The 15,601-nt window shown below is 38.1% G+C and overlaps 1 protein-coding gene across 2 annotated transcripts in view; it reads left to right on the top strand.

The window, feature by feature from the left end:
• The window catches only part of DDAH1 (dimethylarginine dimethylaminohydrolase 1), a 228,174-nt gene that overhangs the window by 52,055 nt on the left and 160,518 nt on the right, over nucleotides 1-15,601 (top strand). The window lies entirely within an intron of this gene.

The following is a 15,601-nucleotide window of genomic DNA, read 5'->3' as shown; positions in this document are numbered from 1 at the left end:
AACTGAGCTCTTAGAAGTTTGTTATGGTAAAAGCCAGACTTTTACTCTTCATTTTGTATTCCATTAAAACTATTAGCTTTCCTTTAGAAAAAATTGGGGGGTAGGGGTGGAGAGCCTAAAGAAAGGTAGTAGTTTAATTTTTAAGTTTAAAAGGTTGTGAAAAATGTAATTTAAAAAGAAGACAGGGGATAACTAGTCTCATTTTTAAAAGCCAATCTCCTCCAGAATATAACATAATAATAATAATCATAATTAGCTGAAGTCAAAGACACAATGATTCCTTTTATTAGAACTCATTTATTTCCTTGAATCATTTCAAATGGATACCCATATTATTGCATTATAACATTTTATTTTCTTGAAGGCAAAGTATTTGAAGGCAAAGTAGAACAGTGTTTCTTAAACTCCAGGTCATTGTAAGAAAATTAATAAATACATTGAGTCATGACTGATATTTCATATAAATGAAGAAATAAAATAGAAAATACCAGACTTGCATCACACTTTTTAAAGGTATGTTTAGTTTCATGAAATTTTGTTTCAGATATGTATATATATGCATATGTATATATAAATACATACATGTGAGTGTACTGAATCAAACTTTTAAATGTATTTCTTACTATGGAATGCAAATAAAGTTTGAGAAATCCTAAGATGGAGCATATTCAAAATAAAAAGTATAAAATAAATGACCATGTTATTCTACACACGAATACGATTTTAAGTGCTAAATAGCTTCCTTAAAACTGTGTCTTCATCCTTAGCAAACTTAAAGTTCTTATAAACAAAAGAGGCAGTCAGGCAAATATATTTGTATATATGTATATATATGTGCATACAGACTTCTACCTATAAATAGAATTAGTGAAACCTTTAAATATATTTAAAACCATTAAAATATAATTAGAAATAGAATTTCCCAATTCCATGAACTGTTAAAGTCAAAGGTGCAGTCATACTGATATTTAACTCATTCATATGCTAAGCTAAAGGCCAGTATGAAAAAATTGCAGGTAGTTGCAACTTTTTTAGTTTAAAATGTACAGCCCATTTAGCATCTACCCTTTCATTAGCCAGGGACAGTAGTAGATAGTCTGTGTGATACAGCTGGAACACAGAAATTCTGAAACTACATTTCATGGTTGAGAAGAGACAATCTTATCCATCATAATGATTTTTCACCCTGATGTGTGTCTGATCTGAATCGGTCTTGCTGAGCATTTTAAGGCGGCTTTGCCCATTCTTAATCAGGGACCATATAGGCTTCCTGGGAACTCTCAGGACTAAAAACATTCCAGACATTCCTTAACACAACGGTCCTCAAAAGGTTGCTTTCTTAGGCTACTGCAAGAGGACTGCCTGCATGTTTCATGGAGACCCACACTTTTAATTCACAGAGGGGCTTGCCAGAGGCAGCTGCCTACCCCCTCTGAAAGACTTGCTTTACTCAACCAGATGTCCATCACACTCGCTTTTAAAGGGGTAAATGAGGACACTGGGATTCAAGAAGAATCGGTCAGTGGGGCCGAATTTCCAGCAGTGCAGCAAAGCTACACATAGATTGTATATCTTGGTATGATGTGTATTTTGTTTGGGAAGAAGCATTTAAATGAAGTTTCCTATAGAAAAATCTTGGCTCCCCAATACCCCAGAGTCTCAAAGTTACTTTTAACAAATTCAAGAAATAGAAGCTCTACATTGGAACTCTTATTAGCTGACTTTCTTATAAAAATAATTACAAGATACACCATTTCCCTCTTTTTCCCTATTAAGAGTTCTGGTTCTGCCTCTTGTTCCTCCCTCTCTCCTCCCTTTGCTTCATACACTTCACTTGAAATTCTCTAATTCTCTTTTTAGACCAGGACAAATTGATATCAAACATTTCAGGCCAGTAGGTTTTCAAGAAGCAAAAACTGAGAAACTTCTTTCACATATGACTGGGTCCCTTCACATTCTTTCTGACTGTTGAGCTGTTCACTGCCAACCTCAAGGGTCTGATGCCTAGAATTCTCCCTCCTCCCATCTTCCCAACTCAGCTCTTCCTCTTAATTTTTACATTCCTTAATAAATACAGCCAAAAAGCCAGCATGTTTCTCAGAAACCCAAAACCCTAGTGCAAAGTCTTACCCACAATTCTCACTCCATGAAATATGAGTTCTTGGCTGAGTGTTACAGGCTCTGATGACACACCTGACTCTGGGTGATCTGACCAGCAGAGTTTGTCCTCAGGCCATAATCTTTCTCAGTGACCCATGAGATACTCAACAAATTAGAGGTGCTCTATATTCCACATGTGACTGACTGCTGAGTGAAACATGACTCAGAGCCCAGGGGTGCATCACAGAATATGATTAAGAAGTAGCAGGGCCATTTAACACTCCAAACACATATGGTACAATAGCTGGAAGGAGAGCTAATAATTTAGGGATAAGCATTTTTCTCTCCTCATCTCTCCCTCCACGCAGCTGTAGGCCAGCGCTCACTTGAAATGTTGCTAAAATGAGAGTAACAGGTGAGCAGTGCTTCTCCCTCTGGCACCTATAGGACACTTATATTTCCACGGCCTTTGTTACCATATTTGTTAGTCACGTTTCTGGTACACGTAACCAGAAGGACTTCTGACTTTGGAATCTGTGGCAGGATTTTCAAATGCCAGCTCTGAAACAGAAACTCACCTAGACAAGTCCTGTTAGATATTGTGATCTGAAAATATCCCTAGTGGATTATTAGGAGAAGGAAATGAAGCGGAGGTAACAAGTTCACACTGACTTTGAAAAGTCACTATGGAATGTTTACAAGGATCTCACAGATGACTAAAATTAGTTTATTCTGCACAGCATTACCCACTGCTGACTCAAGATGGTGATACAAGCAGTGTTAAGCTGTGAGCTCACCAGGAAACTCATTCCCTAAAATTATTCTCTGGCAGGGAAAGACCCCGAGTTTCACATCAGTGGATGGAAGATGGGTATAAATAGCAGCCGCTATACTATCACTCAGATGCTGTGTTTTCCACTTGTCTCCAGTTCTGTGTTCTTTCAGTTGTAAGAGCCTCCTGATCAGTCTATTGTCTCTCTTTGCTCAAGAGAAGAGGGTATATGTGTGTGCATGGGTGATTATCATTCTTTAGTCATGCAACATAACACTTAGAAAACATAGAGGCTGAACGAGCTACTAAAGATCACCCAACAACTCACAGATACTGAAAACTGAGAGTTTTTAGTCCTGTAATTTTCAGACTTTTAAATATACTGAACCTTTGTGATTTCCTCCCATGAGGCAAAATGGTAAGCTGACCTATGTGTAGATGGACAACTGATCAGAACCATGTTCAGATATATGAAGCTAGAGTAGAATATGTGACATGTGCTCTTGGGGTGGTTTCTCTATTATGATAAAATCTTTTCTATATATTTAAGGGCAAGTGCATCCACACTACCAAATGTTACTGTTTTGGTTGATTCATTCAAGTAGTAAACTAAATAAAGAAAAGGGTCCTTACAAATCAATTATTTAACTAAAGTGGCTAATCCATCCAGTAAAATCGTGGCTCCAGCATTTCTGTATAAGCCCATAACTGGTGATATTCTCTCCTCGTGGCTGATTTTATATTCTTTTTCATACAGGATTTTCTATAACATTCTTTTGAGGACATAAATAGATAATTTTTAGTGTGTGCCAGAATCCTTCCTTTGGGTTCTAAATCATTCTCTTTCTCTGCATGCCCATTCTCTGCCACTGATAACTTTCCCCCACCTCTGGTGGATTTTTATTAAGTACAGGGGTTCTTTCTTTGGTGACAAAGCTCTCAAACAATGCATTGGTGATTTCCTATTTTTGAAGCCCTGGAATTTTCCTTGTTGGGACACCAATTGCCTCATTTATGATTAGGCTCTCCTCCTTACTCATGTTTGGCGTTGCTTTATCAATAAATTACACAATCAATAATTGGGAACAGGATCCCAGAGTGTACTGCAAATGTGATTCCCAGTGATTTCAGGGGAAAAAGGAGAACATCTGGGAGTGGGGAAATGGAACTGTAACTGTAATGGAGGCGAGATGACTACTAGGCTTGACAATGTGATGGGAAGCTGTTCATTTTTCATAATAGCTGGACTCTTACTCAGGCTGGTAGTGGTTCTATTTTGTAGTCAGATTAAAGTTTTTAGTAGAAACTATCCCATTTTATTGGATATTTCTTTTAAAATAGCCTTTTACCAAGAAGCATCTTTAGAAATAGCCTGCTTGGGTTATAAAACCAGGGTTTAGCGTGATGCTCCAGAAGTATTTTCTAAGATCCTGTTCTACTGCTTCCACCTCCATGAAGTTCTTCCTGAACACCCCAGCTCAGAACCTTGTCTCCCTCCGTCCTCTCAACTCCCTCAGCACTGGAGATAATCCAGGTAAGGTACTTAGGACAGAGCCGGGTATAAAAAGCATTCAGCAAGTTTTCTTTATTATTTCCCCTGCCTCTTTGTAGCGTGTATCACCTGCTAATGCATCATTTTGTCCTTGGCGGTGACTTGCTCAGTTGCTTCTGAGTGTCTTTCTGGGTACTTGCTGAGCATATATTGAATGAATAATAGATTTTCAGACCTACTCAGGTATCCTTGCACCTCCAAGCCTGACGTTCAGTAGACACTCCATTAGTGTGGGGATACTGAATGTTCAATGAATGGTTTTAAAACAAGAAATTCCACTGTAACTTTTTGAAAGGCCTCCTAAGTTCAGCCTTTGTGTTCACAGGGTTAACGTTCCTAATCTCCTGTTAGTGCCAAAGACATTAAACAACTTTACTCCTACTTCTGGTTCCTACAAATGATGTGCTGGTTATTTAAATAACTGACCAACTGGCTTCATGGGATTTCCCATATGTGGAGTAAAGTGATTATGGCTCATACTTACTGGGCATTTGCTTTGTGCCAGGCTCTGTTCTGAGCACTTTACATATACTCACTTATTTAATTCTTTCCGTAATCCATTCTAGAGATGAGGCACTAAGGCACAATGAGGTTAAATCCCTTGCCCCAGGTCAGGCTCTTGTCAGAGCTAGGCTGAAGCTGCAGACAAGTTATGGTTTGATGGTGCATATCTCCCTGTTTCATGCAAAATGCTTAAAATGAGAGCAAATGCCAGAATCAGCTCAGCCACAATGCTGCTGCACAGAGTTGTAATCTCTCTCTCAAATATACTTGAGTTTCTCAGCTATGCTCTTTATCATAGGTGTCCCAGGTAGAAGGGGGTCTGGGCTCCAGAAGCGGTTGCTGGGCTCGTGAGCACAAAAATTTTTCACCTAGTGACTCACACTCCGTATCTTTGTAAATATCTGCTCTGCTCCATCAGTAAGAACCACCCTGCCTCATCTGCTCTCACTTTCCCTCATACTCTGATCTCCCCCAGCTCTTCCCTCGGCTTTGTGTTTTCCACTTCCCCACCCTCCTTCAACTGTCTGGGCCTCAAGGTCATTCAAGATGCAGGTTAGATGGCACTTGTTGCTGGAAACCCTCCCTGACCATCTCAGACAGGTGCAGAGCCTGTACTCTCAGTGTACTTCCCATCATGGCTTCTCATCCTATGTTGTAATTATTGGTTTAATTGTCTTGTCTACTAGAGTTCAACAAGGTGGGGGACCTTATCTTGTTCACTGATGTCCTGAGAGCCCAGCACAGTTCTAAGCACAGAGGTATCTCATAAATGTTTGTTGAATGAACAAATACATGAATAAATAGATGTGTTCCCTTGCATGTCTATTTCATTCTGAAATATTATATAAACCAACTATAGGGACTGTGTACTTCCACATTCAGATGCCTGAGATTGGCTGGAAGGATATGGCCAAGAATAAAAGGTTAGAGATGTTATTTCTTTGTCCCTATATTTCAGAGAGAAAATATCACACTGCTACCCAACCCAAGACCATAGGAGTAAATAATCTTTCATGAGAGAATAAAAAAGTGTGTCTGAAAAATTTGTGGCTAGAAAAAAATGTTTCAAACAGCATTGTATTTTTCCCCCTTATGGGCTTGTTGTATAAATTATGTGTGAGACGAACATGTGATAGAGAGATTCAGTGGTAATTACTTGTTCTCAAATATTTGGTTAACCATACCTTTTAATCCCACATACAGTACCTTAACAAGAATTAAATCCTGCCCTTTAGGCAGGATTAGCATTTGGAGTTTCTTGTTTCTGTAGTTTAAATGTTTTTATCCCAATGTTTGTACTTTTCCATTTAGGATAAATGTACTGAGTATGTGTAAGGAAATATAAATAGCATGGAATTTTTATGATTCAAATCATCATCCTTGGTTTGTGGTTGATTTTTATGGATACTAATTTTTTAAAACTATTTATCTGTAATTAGTTACAGGAACATAGGAAGAACTGGTAGGCCACTCTTTCCTCTATTGAATATAGTATCTTCTCTTGACCAATAATCAAGGTCTTTAATTTTATAAAGGGAAAAACTTCCTTCAACCTTTACTCTCAAAATGCTGAGGCTCCCTGGGATATAATTATTTGACATAATTAGGGTGAAAGGGTTTTCCCTGCTGCCATATATAGCACTAATAGAAAAAAATGTTGATCTAATTAATCAGGGAATCTCTTTACCCTCTACCAGTGGTGATACTGATTTATTCATTTCACATCCAGTAATGTTCATTGTGTACCTGGAATGCACAAGAAATTACTATTTACCAACCATGTAAAAAGAACTGACATGGTCTCTTGTCCTCAGGAGCTTACATGGAGTGAGAGATGGTTGTAAAAACAATTGCAGTCAAACAAGACAAATATTTTATGGAAGTCTATATAAACCCCCCAAGGCTTCAGGTGAAGAACAGGAGCTGGCTGGGGAAGTCAAGAATATTGATTCACCAAGGAGAGAGCATCTGAGCTGAGATGTGCAGAAGCAGAGTTTACCAGGCAGCAGAGCCAGTGATGAACAACTGGGCAGGCATTCTAGAAACAAGGCTGAGAAGCGTGCATCATTGGAACTCTGGGGGCTTTATTATCAGTGACACGTTGCCTGTGACCTGCCTCACAACTCAGAGACATATGAGTGTGAGAAAATCCCACTGTGAGGCCCTCTGGGGAAGGCCTTATGCATGGCAGGGATCTGTTTAGATTGGTCTAGAGAGAAACGGAGTTTACTCTGGCAGCCGTATAATGGGGAAGCTGCCTCAATGAAATGAGGCAAAATCTGGAACAACAGTGGTGAGAATCCGGATGTGAACGATAATGAAAACTTGGAGGCAGCAGACCAGGTGATTGACCAGGCAGCTCATGTGGCGCCATCTGTGGTGGGAACTACAAATCTGGACTGACTCAGGTTTCCAGTTAGTGGTCATGGCCACCTGCATCCCCTTATAGCAATTAGGTTGAGCCTTTTACCCAAAGTAATTTGAAGGCAGAAAGGTCAGTTTAGCCCAACATTAGACTGTTTTGATAACTTTAAACAGGATATTTTCAAAATAGATTGTCCTTTTGGGGGGAGGATATTTGTCTGTATTAATCTATTAAATAAATAATTATATAGAGAAGTAATTTTAACACTTCCAGCGGAAAATGAATGGAGGCCCATTCAGTCTCCATCAGCATTTCCCTTTTTTCTTTCAAAGTAGGTCATAAACACCGGCTTTCTCCTGTACATCTTAACCAGGGCTCCATTGGAGCCTATAAATATATAGGGAAGAAGGTGATTGTCGGAGGTAATATGAATTGTGAGTCAGATCTCTTTTCCTGGTAGCCTAAACCTTCTATTTAATTGTATATTGGAATTTTTCTGTGCTTTCGTCCATGTAAATACTTTAATCTGTTTTCAGTTTTTCAGAATTTCAGTCAGGAAATTCTGTTTCAACCACTTTAATCTATTACTACCCCCTGCATTCTGGTGATGAGATCCCTCCCTTCTTTGTACCTTAGCACAGTCCATTTTCCTAATCTGAATTGTTTGCTCTTAGAAATCTGCGAACCTCTCTTCAGAATCTGGCTCAAAACTACATTTATCTGAGAAATTTAATCCCTATTCCAATTGCTTGTTTTTTGACAACATTTGCAAACTGTATTAAATTTGCATTCATGTTTCTGCTTAAGTCTTCTCAAACATTGTCATGTGTATATTTTGGCATTTTCAAACAGTGTCATCTTTAGCTTAATGTGAGTGCTCAATAGATGGTAACCTTAACTGAGGACAGAAAGTGGAAATATATTTTCATTTGTCTGCCCTAATTTTATGTTTACCTCTAATATTTTAGAATTTTTCTAGAAGCCAAAATACATGTGTCATCAGCAAATCATTCCTATTTCTGACTTCTTAGTACAGCTCTTTAAAATTAAATTATATGCACACAAAAGTAACACAATATAGCAAATCAGAATTTTAAAAGGCAAATATCCTGTCATATGTTTCAGATGTTTTATATATGTTAGAAGAAATAAAATACTACAGATATAGTTGATCATCACTTTTGTAACCCTCTCTTAGGCTTTTCCCCTTCTTTTCTTCCTAGAAGCAACATAGGCCTGAAAATGGTGATTTTACTTTCCAACTCTATTTCTATACTTTCAGTTAATGTGTGTTTGTCCATAATCAATGTATTTATTGATGTTCTTTAAAATTTTGCCTAAATGATATCCTCACATTACTTTCTCCAGTCTGAGAATCTCTGTATTTTAATAAATAGCTGTAATCTATTCATATTTCTTGTGATTATCGACATGTTTGGGTTTATTTCTAGGATCTTACCTGGAGTTTTTAATTTTCCAACATTTTCAATGCTTTTTTCTTCTTCCTTCTCATTTTATAAGTAATTATTTCTTTATTTCCTTTTTGTTGCCACATTGTTTTCGACAACAAACACTAATAATCTTCTTAATGTGGTTACCACTCTAAATTTAAAGATATACATTATTTAAAAAAATTCCAAGTCTGTACTTACCTTCTCAATCTCAGTCTCCTGGTACTCATTCAGATACTTTTCCTTTAATCAAATACAAATATCTATTTTTTTCATTTCTTTTACAAAAAAAGTGGTTATTCTCTGCACACTCTTCCATAGCTTAATTTCCTCCAATACATCTTTTGGACATCTTTCTGTGTCAGAACTATAGTTCTGTCTTATTTTTTTTTTAATAATCTATAATGTACAAGAGCCATACATAGAAGAAACGCTATTCTGAAGATGGGGAATCTGAAACTTAAAGAGGTGTAATAGGTAAAGTAATGGCCCCAGAGATCTCCACGCCCCAATTCCTAGAACCTGCGAATGTATTACAGTTGACCCTTGAACAACATAGGGGTTAGGGACTCCAACTTCCCCTTTTGACTCCCTAATAACTACCAAAAGCCTATTGTATATAAAACAGATCAATTAACCTCAGAGGCACCAAAGAGTAGAAAAGTATATAAGAAATGGGAAGATTGTAGGTTCCTATGGAGAAAAGAGAACAAGCAGAGGGTGAATTAGCTACTCCACTGGCTGCTGCCAGGTTTGACACCTACGGTAGGTGGATCAGTCTCAGGCTGGGAGGGGCACACTTCCAAGAGGCAAAGGTTTTCCAACGCCTTGCTCTGAGTTGTCCAGCGCAGCCTGGCTCCTGTGCTCGTCTCACATTCCAGTGTTTCTCTCTGATGTAGATAACAGCGGTTAGCTCAGCTGGTTAGAGTGTGGAGCTAACAGCACCAAGAGGGAGGGTTTGATACATTTTTCCATTTCTATCAACCACATCACCAGGGGAATGTACTATCTTATATCCAATTACAGATACTGTATAATTATTGAAAAATATCACATATAAGTGGACCTGTACAGTTTAAACCTTTGTTATTCAAGCGTCACCTGTGCCTTACCTGGCAAAGGGACTTTGCTGATGGGATTAAGGTTAAGACCTTGAGATGGGGAGATTATTCTGGATTATCTGGGTGGGCCCAATCTAATCACCTGATTGTTTAAAAGTGAAACATTTTTCTGCTATGTTAGAGATATGCCAGTAGAAGCAGGGTCAGAGAGATTGCAGCATGAAGATTCAATGTTCAGTGAGCTGTTTCTGTTTTTGAGATATTGGGGTCTATGTGCAGTAACCTGAAAGAGGACTTTAGGGGTTAAGAGTTGCCCTCAGCTAACAGCCAGCAAGGGAACAGAGACTTCAGTTCTACAACCATTTAGAACTGAATTTTGCTAATACCTGAATGAGCAAGGAAAGGGATTCTCTCCTGCACTCTTCAAGAAGAACCCAGAACTGCCAGCATGTTGGTTTCAGCTCAGCAAGACTAATGCTAGACTTCTGACCTACAAAACTGTAAGATAATAAATTTGTGTAGTACCTCTAAAATTGTGGTAATTTGCTATGGCAGCAATAGAAGACAAATACAAGCAGCTACGGCTATTAAGTTGTAATGGAATGGGAGCTCAAATTAAAGGGGTCTTGACTCTAGGGCATGTGTTTGGTTAAATCATCATTTAGCCAGCAATTGATGGACATTTATACTGCTTCCAATTTGTAGTATTTCAGACAATGGGGGAGTAGATTTCCTCAAATCTGTGTCTTCAAACACTTTAGTTAGAATATTTGCAGGAAAACTTCCTAAAGGGGAAAATACTAGGTCAAAGGATAATCACATTAAATGTTTTTATTAATATTGTTACATTGCCTTGTAAAATGTTCCCAGTGCAGCTCTTGGGCAAGAACTGAAATCATCAGGAAAAGAATGATAGATGGATAGATCTGACTCATTGGTGACCATTTCAGTGAAGCAAAGAACTCAAGTGACCATATAACTGAAAGTGTCTTTCTCCTTCATTTTAACTGGAGGACTGGCAGATGTCTGTTTCAGAACAGTCTCTCTGTCTCTGTCTTCTTTATGTGTACTGTGGATAAATTCATTTTGTGCTTTTACTTCTGGGTCTTGCTTTTTGGCCTTTGAGGCAATAAAAGCTGACAAAAATAAATAGCCTCTTTGGTAAGTATCCTTTGTGCTACTCATCCATTCTAAAGTGCTGTATTACTTCAACTGAGTCCAGAATTTCCCTTGTGCACAACTAGAACCTTTAAAACACTAATAGCATTTCATTAATTTTGAATGATAGGCTTCCCAGCAGGGCCCTGAACCCAACTTTTGGAAGAAATTACTGATTAAAGAAAATTAAGATAGTAAGCAGCTCAAGTGTACGGGCCCTGTGATTAGCTGGTGTTTCATGGGAATCACTGAAGCAGGCCCCATCAAAATTTAATGGCCAATTCATCCTATGACTCTACATCAGAGTCTCTTCATAGTAAGTGATCCTGGGCTCTGAGTGACAAGGTGTCTTTCTTCCTGGAAATAACTTTTACTTTCTTTCAGCATATTAATTCCATTCTTGTATCTGGAAAGTGGTCTCTTTTTCTATTTTTCCAACCTGTTTCTTTGTTTCAGAACTTCCTTTTCTCTTACTCTACTGCCTCAGAGATTTTGGTTATCCTTTCGGCCATGACTTTTCACTTTCAGAGTTGTGAGACCTTTTGACTCAATTAGTTGGCTCCTTTTTTGTCCTGTGCTCAACTGCTAGATGTTGTGACACTGTAATAAACATCATGGCTGTGAAATGGAAAGCTGGCTAAATGATGTTTGTTTCTTTACTTATTTACTTTTGCTTTATTTTACCTGAGAAATCTGGATGGAAAATTTGAATTCTGATAAATCTTAAAGTGTTATAGTGAATAATGACACTTCGTATTTACTGAACATTTACTATGTGCCTGGTACTACTCATTTTTAAAAAAAATGCCTTAACTGAAGGTGCTCAGGGCTATTGTGTGCAGCAGGTACTATTATTATCCCCAGTTCTCTTTGAGGAAATCAAGGCCTTAAGAAGTTCGGCAACCTGCTCGCAGCTATGTAGTAGTAAATGATAAAGCTGAGATTCAAACACAGGCTTGTTTAACCAGTCTGGACTCTTTAACTACTATACTATCATGTTCTTTGGTATTTTGAATCATTTGTAAGCAACACATCCATGAACATTTTTAAACAGAAAAATTTAAACCAGAGCAAAAGAGCTACTTAGTTGTGGTGAAGGAGAAGGAACACTAGGAGCCAAAAGAGGGAGTCCTAGCTGTGTCCTTAACTGACTGAACAAGTCCCCAGGCAAGATGTCTCACCAGACGCTCCCTTGGCCTTCGATTTTCCTCTTCTTTAATTTCTCTGTACAAAGATAGATGAAACGGGCAGCTCCCTTATCATTTGTGATAGTTAAGGCTGGTATCAGATGAGTCAGTTGGCACAGGGCTACTTGTCCTGAGAAAAAGAAGGAAAAAGCCATGATTAAATGCCACCCTTGCCCCCACCCCCGTAGAAAGCAAGCTAAGTAAGCATAATGACTCAAGTTCAAAGCTGAGTAAATCTTGGTGGAAACGGGGTGGATATATTCCTCTCTCTCCAGTTTTCTCTGTGTATATTCATGGTTGACCGTAGACATGTGGAGGAATGTGTGGCTCATCATTTAATCATCATCTCAACTTTGCTGAAGCTGTTGTGGAGTAATAATACTACTGAACCATCTTTGTTCAGTCAGAAATGAGACCCAGCCATAGAGAAGACTTGCTAACTTTCTCAAGCAAGTATCTCTATTCTAACACTTAGCTCCTTTCTATCCCACATGTATGAGTGGAATTGTTTCCCATCAAAATTCATATGTTGAAATCTCAACCCCCAGTATCTCAGAATGTGGCTGCATCCAGAAACAGAGTCTTTAAAGAGGTGATTAAGGCACAGTGAGGTCATATGGCTGGGTTCTGATCCAGTGTGAATGGAATCCTTGTAGAAAGAGAAGATTGGAACACAGACGGAGGAACGACCATTTGAACACAGGGAGAAAGGGGGCATCAGCAAAACAAGGAGGGAGTCCTCAAAGAAGATTTTGCCTTAATTTTGGACTACTGTTTTCCAGACTGTGAGAAAATAAATTTCTGATGTTTTAGCCACCTAGCCTGGGAGTATTTTATCCTGTCAGCCTTAGGAAACTGATACGCCTGTCTTAAATCGAGGTTTGTTTTAAAGTTTCTCCCTTACTTCCCAGAAATCTATTCACATTCATTTTTAAATTTATTTCCTCCTTTGCCTAAGCTAGATTTTCTTGTCCTAGTAGGTCGTACTTAGGAATCAAGCTTCATCCATGTTATGCCAGAAACCAAGAAATGCTCAGTATTATAGGGGCATGTCAAAAGGACCCAGGAGCTAGTTTGACAGGGCTCCCAGGAGAAAAATTTTGGACAATTTGAAGAAGACTATAACTGATTGTAAAACATTGAATGTATAAAAATCTATGAAGGTATAGTGATACCCAAAAAAGGTGAAGAAAAGGAGAAAGAAAATCATTTGCATCATTGGAGGTGACTAGTCACTAAATCCTTACTCTGAAAACAGATAGTAAAAGGGAAAGAAGTAAACATTTACCTTGTCTTTTAGGAAGAATCATATATCATCCTAGTTAATGAGGGAAAACTCACCTTTAGAAAAGAATGCCAAAGAAAGCATGATAACATTTGAAAGTCAATATTTTGCAACTCCCAGTGAAATAATTGATTCAAGCAAGGATCATCAATGGTGAAAGACTATTGCAGACCAGGATATTCACAGTGACAAAGCACTGCCACACAGGTTACTTACTAACTTCAAAGGAAAGGTCTGGTAGTCACCACTTTGATTATACCAAGGATATGGGATGATCTTGCATTATGTTCCTCCTGATGTGATACAAATGAAATTCATAGAATCATTTATGAACTGTTCTTCCTAAAAGTGCTTAACCTGAATCTAATTAAGCCTTTAGACCTAACCTCAAATATATATGAATTAGAGGGAATCAAAGAACAATCAAATTACAAGGACACCTACAGAAGAGAATCCTTAATGTGAAATATTCTGTAAGACAAGCCTTTTTTGATTCTTCCGAAAGTCATTATTGTCAGGGGAGTAAGAATAGGGGGAACTGTTCTAAATTAAAAGAGACTAAAGAGACATAACAACCAAATACATTATATGAAACTTGATTGAATCTTGCTTGATTAAAAACAGCTAAAAATTTTGGGGGGGACAATTGAAGAAAACTTGAATATGGGCTATATAGTAAATGATATGATATTAAGAAATTAATGTCAATTTTCTTAGATGTCAAAATGACATTGTGATGATGTATAAGACATTTCTTATTTTTAGGAGATGCATATTTGGGTATGAAATGTTTTGATTTCTAGAACTTTCAAAATACACACACGTGTGTGTATCTGTGTGTGTGAAAATAAGGCAAATATAACAAAATGGTTACAATTGTTGAGTTGATGTTGAATCTAGATAGAGGTTGTATAGGTATTTATTGTGCTATTCTTTCAATATTTTTATATTAAACAGTTTGTGAAAATTTTTATGCCTCTTCTTTTAGGTCCCTATCCCTCGTCTCCATCCCCATCACAACTTCTACTCATCTCTTACTTGAACTATTGTGGTGGCCTCTTAACCTTTCCATCATTTATATAAATGCCATCCAAGCCATCTGCCAGACACAGCTTCCTAAAAATCACCTGTTTCACTTCCAATAGTCGGTCACCCACCACCATCACCCACATGGTAAAGTATGAAAATGCTTAACAGGCCAGGCTATTCCTATTTTCCCTCCAAACTACTCTCATATCCCTTTCTCATTCAAGGTGTTCTCCTGCCACCTCATAACCTGTTCTACCAAGGATCATGACCACAAATGCCCATGAGAGGGCTGGGAACAAAATAGTAGTGGATGTGCAGCCGGGGCTAGACTGGGGAGCAGGACCCCTCTCTAAATGGAGCAGCTATTATTCAGGGTCAGTTGGATGAGGACCTCGTGTTGTTAAAACTTTGTGTTTCCAATAAGTCAAAATTAGATTTGTATATGAATTATCCCCACTTTGAATGCTGATAAGCAATTTAAAAAAATAACTCTGCTGGCTGAAAAGAAAATTGTGGGTAGCAATATGTGACACCTGCCTGACTGAATGCTTACTCTTTCATCCTGACTTCTGTGTCATTCTTCCTTTTTTTCTTCTTCTGGACTACTTTCTTCATCCCTTTCCCATTGAAATCCTGTGAATCCTTTAAAACCCAGCAGGCAAGGCCAGGCACCTTCTCTAACCTCTCCAGGCAGAGCCAGTTCTCTCTCCTTAGACCTTCATACAAACCCTCACCCTAGGACTTATAATGGAACTACATATTTGGTTGTTTGTCTCCTTCCACTGGGTTCTGAACCCTTGTGATTAAGAGCCATGTTTTATTTATTGTCCTCTCCCCTGTGCTGCTCATGGGTCTGATATAAAGTCAGCATTCAATGAACATCTGTTGAGTTGCAGGCTGCTAAAAGTAATGCTGTAGAAGAATTTTGAACACAGCTTCTATGAAAACCAAGTTGGAAATATACTTAAGAATGCCTATGAATCCACAAAAGAAAAATTCCTATTTTATATTCCAAGTTGTCTTCTGGGATCATCTGCTATTGTAAGAAATCAGGTAAACAGGTTGAGTTTTAAAAAGAAAAAACTCTCAAAACAGGATTCTTGCTGACCTTTTAACCCAAGAGAATGATAATAGGAT

This window comes from Manis javanica, chromosome 4 (assembly GCF_040802235.1).
Source record: "Manis javanica isolate MJ-LG chromosome 4, MJ_LKY, whole genome shotgun sequence".
NCBI classification, from domain to species: domain Eukaryota; kingdom Metazoa; phylum Chordata; class Mammalia; order Pholidota; family Manidae; genus Manis; species Manis javanica.
This window is presented reverse-complemented; position numbering and strand designations above follow the sequence as displayed.